At 51.6% G+C, this 12875-nt stretch overlaps 1 protein-coding gene across 3 annotated transcripts in view; it reads left to right on the top strand.

Annotated features, from left to right (window-relative positions):
* Ccdc92 (coiled-coil domain containing 92) overlaps window positions 1–12875 on the top strand; it is a 28293-nt gene that overhangs the window by 9495 nt on the left and 5923 nt on the right. Inside the window, exon 1 of one of the 3 annotated variants that reach the window (XM_076861894.1) lies at window positions 11592–11650. The exons of the other annotated variants lie outside the window; for them this stretch is intronic. The gene's annotated coding sequence lies outside the window, so the exon portion shown is untranslated. Of the gene's footprint in view, window positions 1–11591; window positions 11651–12875 lie in introns of those variants that run through there. 3 annotated transcript variants of the gene reach the window in all.

The following is a 12875-nucleotide window of genomic DNA, read 5'->3' as shown; positions in this document are numbered from 1 at the left end:
CAGAAGAGCTGGCATTGGGTCAGGTGGTTCTTGGTCAACGGCCTCCTGCACGCTGGAGGCTGTACAGCAGCACCCTGGCCTCCACCCATTGGTGCCAACAGCTCCCCTTCCCTAGTTCTGACAACACAAAATATCTCAAACATTGCCAGGAGTCCCCTCGGGCCACAGTCACCCCTGATGAAAGCATGACTCTAACCTGATCATATGGGGGAGGATGGAATTCCCTGTATTCTGCTTTCTATTGTCTCAAAATAGAAAATGTCCACAGCAATTCCATCTGTTCTTTGGATTAAAAAAAAAAGCTATATCTTGCACCGGCTGCAAAACAACCACTATGGAGATTGAGCAGAATAATAACGTGTGTAGGTGTGTTCTAGGCTAGACTCCTCAGCCAGAGCAGGTCCTGCCTTTCTATGGCTGTGGGACAAGAGAAACGTATTCTCTTGCTCTGTGATGTTTTTTCTCAGGCAGCAGCCTCAAGATAATTAATAGAATTCTGTTAGCACAGAACAAAAAAAAGACTAGACCTAAGACGCTTTCAGCCTAAAGTAAAATATATAGAAAGAAAAGGATTTTTTTCTTTTTCTTTTTCTTTTTTTTTTTGGACCAAGGATTGAATCCAAGGGCATTTAGCCACTGAGCCACATGCTCAGTCCTTTTTGTGTTTTATTTTGAGACAGGATCTTGCTAAGTTGCTTAGGGCTTGCTAAGTTTCTGAGGCTGGGGCTTTGAACTTGGATCCTCCTGCCTCAGCCTCCCAAGTCTGGTCTTACAGGAGTGGGCCACCACCCATCTAGAAGAGAACTTCTGAGAAGTGGAATGTGGGGAGAACAGCATTCTATGAGTACATTTTAGTAAGCAGCGACATTTTGCTTCTTGTGGGAACAGCAGTATAGTGTGACTTGGAGCTGGGCTTCCAAGTTAGCATGGTTTGGGATGAATCCTAGCTTTGCCACTCACTAGCTAAAGCTTCAACGAAGTTGTTTATCCCCTCCAGATTGCCTGCAGAGGTGTGAAACACAGGTAATACCATGATCTCTTTTTGAGTGTCTGTTAAGTACCCAGCCTGGCATGTAAGTCTTCAGTAAAAGTCATTCTATACTTTTCCCTAGAGCTGAGGGACCTGGGTCCTCTGCACTTCTTTCCTCTGCATCCTGCTCCTTCCCTGCCACATTAAATTCCCTCAGGTAGGAATTTTGCCTCTAATGCATAAAAAGCTTTCCCCCGTTTCCTCTCTCTGGCCATCTCAACTTTTCTGAGTAGTTGAGTATGCAACTTCAATCTGACACGGCTGGTCTACCCGTGTCCTGCCACTCTGCATAGTGTTCTTTCTGAGTCCGATAGTTTAATGGTCTCACTGTTACTTCTAAACCCTCATCCACGGCTACCTCACCAGAAGTACTTCCTCTGATCCAAGCCCTGTCCATCCTTGAAGGCTCAACTTCATCCCAGCTTCTCCAGTCCTTATCCATTCCACAGTCGTTGGGTTCCTCCAGGGGCCTGGCCACACTGCTGTAGTTGAGATGGGCACTGCTCTCCAGAGTTCAACCTGCGGGTGCAGGAGGTAGGCAGGGGGGTGAGCACTGGAGGCACTGTGTGGGCCACCTTCCCCGGCTCTGAGCTGGCATGTGCACCTCAGAGGGCTTAATCGTAGAGTGTTTTCTTTGTCCTTGAGTGACCAAGTCACCTATCCCCAAGTGGTGGTAAGCAGCAAACCGTCCACAAGGGTACTGGAGACGTGGCCTGGCTCTGACCCCTAGGTTCCTTGTTGAAGGGCTGACCGCCCCCGTGTTGTCATGGGACTGTAAACAGCACAGGGTACATTCAAGAACAAGACCAGTGCTGACGTGTAGTTCTTGGCAGTCACCATACCTTCTGGTGACGAGTGTTTCTCAGACTACGGAATTCATGGAATAGCGCATTTTTCAACTGGGCAAATCTAAAGTGAAAAGGAAGAATTGTCCTTTGAGTCAAATAAAGTTAGCTTCATGGACAACCAGTCGCATTGCCAGCCTTCTTTCATTCCATCAAAGTTCGGCACAGGCGCCTCCTGAGTCACCGAGTCCCTATCCACCACTGGAGAGGGCTAGAGCGTAACCGGGTCCTCGTTTACACGAGGCTCAGCACATCTCAAGTTTGGTGCTGTGCCACAAGGTCAGCCAGAGTTGGCATGGTTGGCTCTTTCCACGTGCCAGTAAGATATACCCAAAAAGATATGTCACAAACTCTAGAACACCCTGAGCAAGCCCATGCTTTCCTTCCAACAGAAACGTCTTTACTCCTAGAGAGCTTTCCCACCAGCCCCAGTTTCCCAGAGACAAAGACTAGCTATCCTTTCCTCCACATTGGCATCATCCTCATGCTAGTCAGAGAACTAGTTGCAAGCCCTCTTACTCTCATTGCTACAAACTACCCTACATCCTGGGGGCTGCGAGAGGTGTGAGCCCAGAGAGTGAGATCGCCGCTCAGTTCCAACTCCAGAGAGCCCTTGCTGAAAGGCTGGTTTGGATGACTGGGGGCATTCTCTAGGTGATGGGGATCAGCAAGGAACAAGACAGGAAAGCCCTAGTTCTCCTGGAGCTGACCCGCTAGTAAGGTAAGAGAGAGAGAAATGACTTGGCTTTAGATAATGATAATGGTATGAAGATGCAAAATGGCAGAGTGTGATGATCACGGCACTTAGAGTAAAATTGTTCAACAGTGCAGAGAAAATGAGGACAGGCTCTGGCTGGCTCCACGTGGGGAGTGATCACAGTAGCCAGTGATGGTTCTAGAAGGCAGTGCTGCCCACTGCAGTAAATTATAACCCTGTGGGGCTATTTAAGTCCTCGTGAACTTGAATAAAAATAAAGTGAAAAATTCAGTTTGTCAGACATACGAGCCACATTTCAGTTGCTCAATAGCTACACTAGGCTAGTGGCTACTTTAGCAAACAGCAAAGAATAGAGTATTGCCTCATGACAGACATTTTCACAGCCTCCAGTGAACCAGGGACTCGGGAAAGTGAGGCACAGGGATTTGGAGGGACTTGCCCAAGGTTGTCTAGGTAGCGAATGGCAAGCTAGGATTCGAACCCAGGCAGTCCAGATGCAGAGCTGGCGTGAGCCCCACCCACTGTCACCTGAACTCACACAAGAAAAGCACACAGCCAGTCTATACAGCCCATTTGACTACAGCTGGCAGACAGCATCATCCCATTGGTGCCTCCTGGTCATTAATGCTTTGGGATTCAGCTGGAAGACTGTGGAGCAGAGGACCAGCTGTGTTCCAACCAAAAATGTGTGCCTGCGGGAGCAGCTTCTTTCCCTGGAAAAGGGAGCTGGAACCAAAAAACACCAGGAAAATACCAAGCTTCTGTGCGCCCCCAAGCATGCTCTGCCCCCATATCCTCTACCTGAAGGGGAAGTGCTTGGTGCTCTAGTGCAGGTGACTCGAGTGGCTGTCAGCAGCTGCATTACTATGGCTATGCTCAGGCTGAACATTCTAGAGTGCACAGGAAACACAACCAGGTGCCTCGTTGTCCTCCTCCAGAGCCGCCCGATAACTTGTGGTGGGAACACCAGCACTGGGGGGGGGTGGGGGGGGAGTGAGGAGGGCAGGCAGGTGGGCTGGCTGCGCTCTCAAGTGTCTGGAAGTGGAGTCAGGTGTCTCTGTCTGCTGAGCTCAATTCTCTCGCATGATCATCCCAGAAACTAGGTGACTCTGAGCCTGGCACACAGACACTGGTAAATAGCCATTGTCACTAATTTTTATTAGTGACTTGCAACTTTTTGAGATTTAAAAACTGTCCTCCTGTCATTTCTTGCCCAGATGCCTGAGACCCAGAAGCTATGTTGGGACAGAATTGGTTGTCATGGGACATGGTCACAATTCATGCTACAGGGCAGTGATCACGCCCTTGAAAGGCAGGAAGGGCCAACAAAAGGCGTCACTGGGCATGTGTGTAGCAGCTGCTGCATGGGGGTGACCTGTGGTGATCATCCATCCACCCATCCTGAATACTGGGAGAAAGCACTTTCATAGCCCCTGACTGACCCCCAGGCATGGCCAGAGTTGTGCCAACCAGATGGAGCTCAAATGCCACCCTACAAATGTTGAACTCAGTGGAAACCCTGGGCGCTCCAGACCAAAATGGCTGAGTTCCCAGAGTGCAGACACACGGGGCAGGTAAAAGTACCCTGAAGGAGCATCACCCCTCACGGGTGTGATGAGTCCCATTGTGGGAGCTGAGGTCCGATATGAGAGGAAAACAAGACAAAGGTACTTGTACAAATGGAAAAAGTGACCTTTTACAAGGTTGGGGACCCTCAGGATATGAGAATACTGGCTAGCCTCCCAGTCTTTTTGAAAACTCCCCATGAGTGTGAGAGAAGCTCCCTTTCTTGTTTCTCCTCCTTCCAGCCCTCCCCGCCCCCCCCTTCCTGCTCTTCCCTGAGCAGCACGTGGTGCTGCTGGGTTAGCTGCTAATGCTCGTCTCACCAAGGGGATTCAAGCCCTGAAGTCACCTGCACAAGCGCCAGCCTTGCCACACCACACTCGTCCCTGCCTCTGCTCTTGGATTCCTTGTGTGTTCTAAATGATAGGCTTCTTCACGTACAGCTGTTTGGGGGGAGGTTTCCCTCCTCCCCGGAACTTGATGCACGGATGACAAAGACCTGGAATCCACGAGCCCGGGGTTCCCTTGTTCTCTGACACCACAAAGAGCAATTGTGAGCAGAAGGAACTCTGCGCGAGTCAGTCTGCAATGCCACCAGTGCAGGGGCCTCATTTACTCCCCACAGCACGGGAAGTTCACGGGAAGGAGACTTTTCAAGACCCGAGTCTTCCATGTCGGGGTGTCAGGTCACCAGATGGAAAGCCGAAGGGTCAAGCAGCCGTGAGTAGACGTGCTGAAGCCATCAGAAAAAGTTCTCAGAAATGGAGGTCTAGGAACATGGTAAATGCCTTCTAAAAGAATAAGCTCTCTTTCCTTTAAAGATATTTGTTACAGTTTGGATATGAGGTGTCTTCCAGAAACTCCTGTTAATGCAGGAGTGTTTCCAGATGAAATGCTTGGATTGTGAGAGCTGTGACCTAATCACTCCATCCTAGTTTGAATGAACTAAACTAACTGTAGGCAGGTGGAGTGTGGCTGGAGGAGAGGTCACTGGGGTGTGCCCTGGAAAGGTGGTTCTTCCCGAAGCCCCTTCCCCCCACACCCTGCCCCAGCATGAGCTGAGAGCTTTCCTCCACTGGGCCATTCCCCACCCAGGGATGTGTGAGCCCAGAGCAATGGAGTCAGCCATCTATGGATAAGACCTCTGAAACTGTGAGCCCCAAGTAAACTTCCCTTTCTCTAAGTTGTTCTTGTCAGATATTTGGCTCACAGCAATGCAAAAGCTAACTAAAACAATATCAGCATTCACTCAAACTACGTGATTCCAAAGAAATAAATTTCTAATAAAAAATGCCCTCCCGGTGATCACCAGAAGGTGTGTGATCACTACAGTGAAATGCCCGGCCATGGTAACCGTAGTCATTGAGTTGGTGGTCACTGTTGAACTACTTTAATAATTTCAAAGATCTCTAATGTCCCTCCATTCCAACTCTTCTGAGGCCATCTATGAGCCCATTTGCAGAGCAGCGAGTCAGAGGAGCTGCCTGGCTCTGCTGGGTGGCATGACTGAAGTCTAACATGGGACGCAATGCCAGAGCTGGGTCCAGGCAGAGCTCTTTTGACTGCATCCCAGGACAAAGTCTCTCTTCTCTCTGACAATCATCCTCTCAGATGCCCAATTTAGCTAAGGACTTTCTACCACAGCTCATGAAACCATTGGTTGTTTTACATTTTGTAAGTAACAAAGGAAAAAGTATGGCTATGGCTAACTTGAAGTGCACAAAGCTTCAGCGAATGAATTCTTTTCTCAGAACCTGTGCGATTAGGCAGGCCCACAAAATAACAGAACAGCTCATCAGCTAAGTCAGTTGAACAGGTTCATTCATTCAGCATTATAGTGTTTAAAAGCAATAAACACACCTTCTTGACCCAGGGGCTACAATTTAGATTGTGGTCATCAAACACCAAGATTTGAGAAGTCGTTCCCATTTCATCCTTGTGAAGGGCAGTTGGCGCTCAGGATCAGCACAGCTATGGTTATTGACCAGGTTGTCACACCTGGGATGATCACGGTGCATGTGGACAGGGAAGTGCTAATTAGACGCGAGCTGGGTCTTTACCCTTCCATGGAAGGAGGTGACATCCTTCAGCTGGTGGCTCAGGCCCCTCCTGGTGCAGCACCAGCTTGTTAACAGTTCACAAATGACTTTTGTATGAAGTAGCAAATGCTTTTGGCTCCAGTTTATAAAACAAGGCGTTTAGGTGCTCCCTGGAGGGTGCTTATCCTGGGAGCTGCCCAGGAAAGGTAGGAGGAGGGTGCAGGAACGGGAAAGGCCTGGACAGCCCCACAGCCCTGCCCGCCCCTTGGCTGCCTCCCCCAGAAACGGCTTCCCTCTGAGGAATTCTCTTCCAGTGCTGAGATCCGGAGGCAGTGTGCTGGTGTTGCTGCCTCCCAGGGTGGGGCTTCCACAGGGTGCTGGCTCCTGGTAGTGGGTGTCCCTTACTCCATGAGGCCCAGGGAGCCCCAGTGGGCGCTGTGTGACAGACTGTGGGAGCCCCTATATGAACCTGTTTGGCCTGTGCAGCCCACTTAGGGGCACCCCAAAGCACCTGCTCTACAAACTCACTTGCTTTGTGAGACATTTTCACACAGAGGGGTCAAGCCCTTAGCTGCACAGACACTGGACATGGTTTTTAAATAGAAACTCACAGAAAGTGATGATCAGATGCAGGGGACATGGATAAACCCATCCTGCAGACCTGGTGGGGCAGACTTTGGGCAGGCTGCATCAGAGTCTGGGTCTTAATTCAGGCTGGCCTTCCTCCCAGGAAACAGCTGCTAGTTCCTAAAAACTGCAGGTAGGCCTTGTATTTAGGACGGGTAATGTCACAGAACTACAGGAATGTGTCATGCGGGGCAGGGGAGGCCCCCAAGTGCTCTCTTGTTGTCATTTTCTGCATATCGTGGGGATACTAAGTTGTGCTTTTGTAAAAGCTGCTTTCCATTGGTTCTTGCCAATTCTGCCATACCAGTCGGGGTCCTAGCAATCCAAGATTCCTCTGGAACAGCATTATGAAGATGCAGGTCACCCCTTGTAGAGGATGCTTAGTGATTAACTTTTTAAACAGAAACTGCTTTATAACTTCTTCTGACAATAAAGTAATACATATATGTGCACCACAGAAGAAGCTGTAGGTGGTACCAAAGCAGATTATTAAGAAGTGAAAGTCACCCATAACCCATCATCTAAACACTCAGAGCACTCGGGTGTTTTCATTCTAGATCTTGTCACTACTTATATATTATACATACGACTTTTAATATCCTTTCTTTTTTAAACTTATCATAGACTTATTTCCTTGTCAATAAATAAAGATCCACAGTATTTTAATCATTGCACGGTCTGGGTGACCATGCCTCCTCCCTTCCCGACAGACGTTCAGGGCCCTCTGGTGGATAGCTCGCAAAACATAAGACTTTTTTGATTGGTTGGTTGTTTCTATGGGAGTTTTCCTCTGTCTTTGGAGACCTAGTTATAAAGATGTCTGCTGTCTAGTCAGAGAGCAGGGGAGCCCAGAACCTCACCCATGCTGGGTCGGGAGAGCCCAAGTGCAATTCCTTCCCCCTTCATCACAACAGGCCTGGTATACTGGAAAGTATGTATTGAAAAATCTGTGTGTGTCCTTCCAGGACTGGGTCATGGTTCTCTGAGGTCTCAGGTTTTAAAGAGAAAGATGAGGCCCCCAGAGAGCTCACAGCCTGAACCCGGCGAAGGCAGGACTAGAACCCGAGACTGACTCTCATTCTAGGCTCACAGCCACACCTGTTTTTATTAGGTTAAAAAGAGAAAACAACAAAACCCTAATTCTTGAAGAATAATTCATAAATGGGATTTTTGTCTCTTTAAAAAATAATTGCCCCCCTGTTTTCAACACTTTTATTTCCACTCTCTAGTGGTGTCCACTCTTTTTTTAACCAAAATGTTTCTGGAATCATTTTCAAATGCTTACCGGTCTTTGAAGTGGTGTCCTTTGTCTTGTGGGCCTAGCTTTTTGGGACTTTAAGTCCTTTGCTAGTGGACTTTCTTAAATACAAGTGGGGGAGTAGGTCCTGCAACTTACAATGGTTATTTTATGCAGGTTACTGTGAGTTTAGAATCCCTCAGTGCAAGTTCCTTTCTGAAGTGGGAGGTTCCTTTCTTAAACCAAGGATGAGAGTCCTGGCCTAATTAGCCTTGGGCCACTTTCAGCCCCTGTGGAGTACTATAGATCATTTCAAAGGAAGAAGTAGGTTTTACTGTCCCCGAGGCACTTGGCTCAGCCTGACTCTCTATTCCTTCCCTGAATGGCTCCTCTCTAGTGAAACTGGAGGGTAAAGGCTGCCAGAAAATGCATCTATCTGCATTTCCCTCTGTGGAAGTAACGGAGCTTCTTTGCTAGCTCATTTCCATACTGAGATGATGCTCAGGAACCACCCTGGTGGGGCGACAAGAGCAGCCTAGAAGTGTGTTTATAGAACTATGGGCTAATATTTAGAGAAATAATACAGCCAACATTTATTAGGCACCTGCTGTAAGCCAGACACCCTCTCCCCTACCCCCCACTGCACTGAGCCTGGAAGCCCCCTGTGAGCCAGCTGCTTCCACAACTGAGACTCGGCCCCACTCAGCCTCGGCCCCAGGCACGCTGGCCCCTCCCGAGGTTCTCCTGGTTTCCACTGCGATCCGTGGGTCTCAGTTTCTTGCTTTGGAGACAGGTTGTTGGAGGGCTGCGGTGCAGGCTTCCTCCACCTGGGCTTTCTGAGGCCACGTGGAGCACCACCTTCCTGCTAGGAAGACCCTCTCCCCCTCGCGTCTCACCACCACAGCTGCTGCCTCTGTCCCCTGCCAGCCCTGGTGTCCCTGATGGCTGGAGGACACCGGAGCTGTACAGAAAGTTCCCGCAGAAAGCCCCCAGAGGTCCTCAAGCTCGCGCTGAGATGCCAGCTCGAGAGCAGGCGGTGCCCAGCAGGACAGGGCCTTGCAGAAAGCACAGAAGGTGCACAGGGCTCAGGTGCCTACTGCCCGGGTGGGAGAGGCCTGCTGTGAATGGTTATCACTTATTCATGACTAGCACCCAAAATAGCTTGTTACAACTACCTGACAACTCCCACCTGGTGCTGGGTGCTGTTTCTCCAGATTCTAAAATTATTACCCTGTCTCCATAGACTGTGTTCAGCTGAAAGAGAGGCCTGCTTTTGATAGCCCGAGAACACGCCAGTTCCCCACGCTGAGGGATCACAGTGAGCCCGTGCTCTGGTCAGTGCTGTCATGGTGCTTCTTTTTTTTTTTTTAGTAGTAGATGGACATAACTTTATTTTTATGTGGTGCTGAGACTCGAACCCAGTGCCTCCCATATCCTAGGCAAGCGTGATACCTCTGAGCCAGAGCCCAGCCCTGTCACAGTGCTTCTTGTTACTGCGGCATGATTCGGGTTCAGCCCTCCGCTCTACACCGACCTGGAGCAGGATGAGGTCCTGGGACTTGCGCATGTCGTGCATGAGTTCAGATGTGAAGCAGGAACCTAGCTGACTGGTGAGAGGGCAGGGGGGTCTGCCTGGGGCAGTCCTGGCAGAGGAATCAGGCTGTGCAGAAGCCCTGTGTTGGAGGGTATGGCAGGTGCCAGGACACAGGACAAAGTGCTGATGGGGCTGAGTGGGGCAGGCGGCCAGGCGAGCCTCTGGACCTGTGGGCCTCCGTCCAAGGAGCATGGAGGGATGCAGTGTGAGCAGAGTTGTGCTTGGGACGAAAGCATGGATGAAGGGGTGCACACGGGGAGGTGCCGAGGAAAGGGTGTAGCTCGAAGAGGGGAGCAGATGGGACTGGCCTGGCTGAGCCAAGTGCTGCCCGTGTTCCCTGTGCAGGACAGCCTTGTCGCTGACTCAGCCTGGCCTTGGAGAGGATGAGGGTGAGCATGCTCCTGGCCCTGGACAGAGCGCCTGCTGGGACAGGGATGAGGACGCGAGTGCTGGGGGACACCCCACCCTTTCTTCCTAAGCAGCCTGCTGCTGTGGGGAGGCACGGACTGGGCCCTGAACGCCCACCTTCACCCACTGCCTGGGAAGCCAACAGGAGGGGCAGGACCACGTGTCTCTAGAGATGGTCAGCAGGTCCTTTTGGGTTGTGTGATTCCTGACCTGGGTACAGAGGGACCGGCTTTCCAGGGGGTGTGCGGTGCTGCAGGTGGCCCTACGGCGGGGCAGCTGCACAGCTCGGGTGCACTCAGGTTGGGGGGTGTTCACGGGGCCTTCTCCTCTCCTCCCTCGGAGGAGGACTGTGAAATGCATGACCTCTGTGGAGCAGCACTTCATGTCCACACAGGAGAGATGGTCCATTATGAAAATCATTAGGTCATCATTTATACATGAGTGTCCTGAAGAGAGGAAGGAACATTGCCTGGATCAGGGGGAGAATTAACTCGCTGTGGATGGGCCATCTGTCCCCATGCTGGCAGAGAGCAGTCAGTGACGCAGGCTCTGCATCTCTGAGACCTTCCATTAAGGGCACGTTGTCACTAGGAATGATGGCAGAAGTCTCCCCAGAGACAGTCAGCCAGGGCTTCAGAGCCATCTCCACAAAATGTGGGCTGGAACTTTCTCAAGACTTAATTTTCTGGACACGGAGAATGAACCGTAGGTGAGGAGAAGGTTTGGACCCATGAATTTACTTCAGGGAAAGTCGCAGATGAGGCTCTTCCAGCCATGGTCAGGTAGCCCGGTCCTGAGGGCCTCTGCCCTGGCTGCCATTGGAGTCCTGGGGGGAGATGGCAGAGCTGGGTGTCGCACCCCGTGGGGCTGGTTACCTGCCGCAGAGACAGGACCTCATGAGCAGAGGAGGCCGGTATCTAGGCCAACTGCCTCTGGGGAGCATAGGACTGTGAACTGTTGTGGCCCCAACGATACAGAGAGACCAAGCTGGGCGCTCGAGGTAGAAACTGCAACGTGTGCTCTTCTGACCCAAGACGTGCTCTGTGACCTTGCCGCTGCAGCCACAGGAGGCCACCTTCATCTGCAGTGGGCACCCTGCATCTATCTGGGCCTTCATCCACCACGCTGACCCTCTGGGGCTCCGTGGTGAATGCTCCACCATGTCTCAACCCCCAATGTCTCAGGTACTGAGGGGGCATGGCAATGAGGCAATGAGGCCACCTGCTAAGCAAGCAGCATGAGGGTCTTGGGACCTGTGGGGTTCCACTCGGAAATTAGCGCCTGGGCAGGCGGCCCTGCACCCCGAGAGCTTATTGCCACGGCACAGAAACCTTGCTGCACTGCCAAGAGACTGCCCCAGCTCTGCCCAGCAGCGCCCTGTGTGCTTCAAACACCGCCATCATGAGCCACCAGGCAGCTCCGTGGAGTCAAGGCCTGAAACTCAACTGGAAGCTGCCTCGCAGGCTCCCTGAGGTCGGAGTCTGGTTCCTCTCCACTCCTCTGAACTGCGCTGACGTGAGCCTCCTCACACCTGCCTCTTCTACACAACAGTGGAGACTTCCCTTTGGAAGATCCTAGAAGCACAGCAGGTGACAAGCCCCCAGAGCTCGACTGGCCTCTCCCATTAGTCTCTGCTGTCCCTCGTCGTCTTTCCCTAACTCTGATGTCCTCCTGTTTGTCTTTATCGTGGTTCTTTTGAGGGTGTGTCGTTTCCACTCCTCCAGCTCTGGTGACCGTGTGAATTGTGTGCTCCGTGTTTTCTAGCTTGCCCCCCGGGAGGGGCACATGGCCTGTGTGCTGAGTGGCCTGTGTGAATGGAGTGCACACCTGAGGTTCCAGTGATGAAACCCTCTTGGCTCCAGAGCCAGAACGGGAATATATTGCTGGCCTTACAATTAACAAAGAGCAGTCGGTGTCATCCAAAGTGGTGACAGCCTGGGTGTGCTGTCATCTCCTAAACCAAATGCTGAGCTGTCATGACGGGATGGTGCCCCTCACATCACCCCACAGATGTTACATCCTGGAAGCATTTGAGAAGTGGCAGTTCCTGTAGGGTGGGTTCTCTGGCAGAGCAAACCAGGAAAGACACCCGTGCAGACCTGCTTTGCAGAACCATCCGTGTCTGCAGGGCTCGCTCCCAGGCTCCCAGCCCACATTCTGTCCTTAGCACTCTCAGTGCTAAGGACAGAATGTGCTAGATTTTCCAGAAAGATTGACTTCACCGCATTTCTCAAGTTACAGTAAGGCAGAGAATCAGGCCCTGAGTGAGCCTGGGGTGGGGAGGGGGCAGGGACTGGGGACAGACCCCAGACTCCCGAAGCCACCATGTGGCCCACAAGATATTCCCAGGAAGGGCCGGGCTGCTCTCAGCTCTGCCCACTGCAAGGGTGACCCTCAGAGTTCTGCCCACTGTTGCCCCAAAACCTGGCCAGCTCCAGGTGCCACCTGAAGGAACCAGCAGCCCAGTCCCTGCACCATGTGCTTTTGGAGTTGGTGCCTCCCTCTTAGGAGCTCTCCCAGCAGCACTTTGTATCAGTCCCTGCCCACTGAGGCCAGGTGTGGAAAGCATGGGACTTGGAATCGGGACCCTGGATTTTAATCCCTACTCGTCCCACACTGGCTATGGGACCCAGGCTTGCTCATCCACTCCCTATAGCCTGTTTCCTTCCTAGTATTGTGAAGTAGCCTGGACCCCCGGGGTGACTCTGTTCACCAAGCCTGGTGCCACTGTGCACATGGCGAGGCCTGGCACAAGGCAGGTGTCCTGAGAGTGGAGCTCCAGCCCTGCACAGGGGTCACAAGACAGAACAGCCC

This window comes from Callospermophilus lateralis, chromosome 1 (assembly GCF_048772815.1).
Source record: "Callospermophilus lateralis isolate mCalLat2 chromosome 1, mCalLat2.hap1, whole genome shotgun sequence".
Classification (NCBI taxonomy): Eukaryota; Metazoa; Chordata; class Mammalia; order Rodentia; family Sciuridae; genus Callospermophilus; species Callospermophilus lateralis.
The sequence above is the reverse complement of the archived record's forward strand: the minus strand, read 5'-3'. Positions and strand labels throughout refer to the sequence as shown.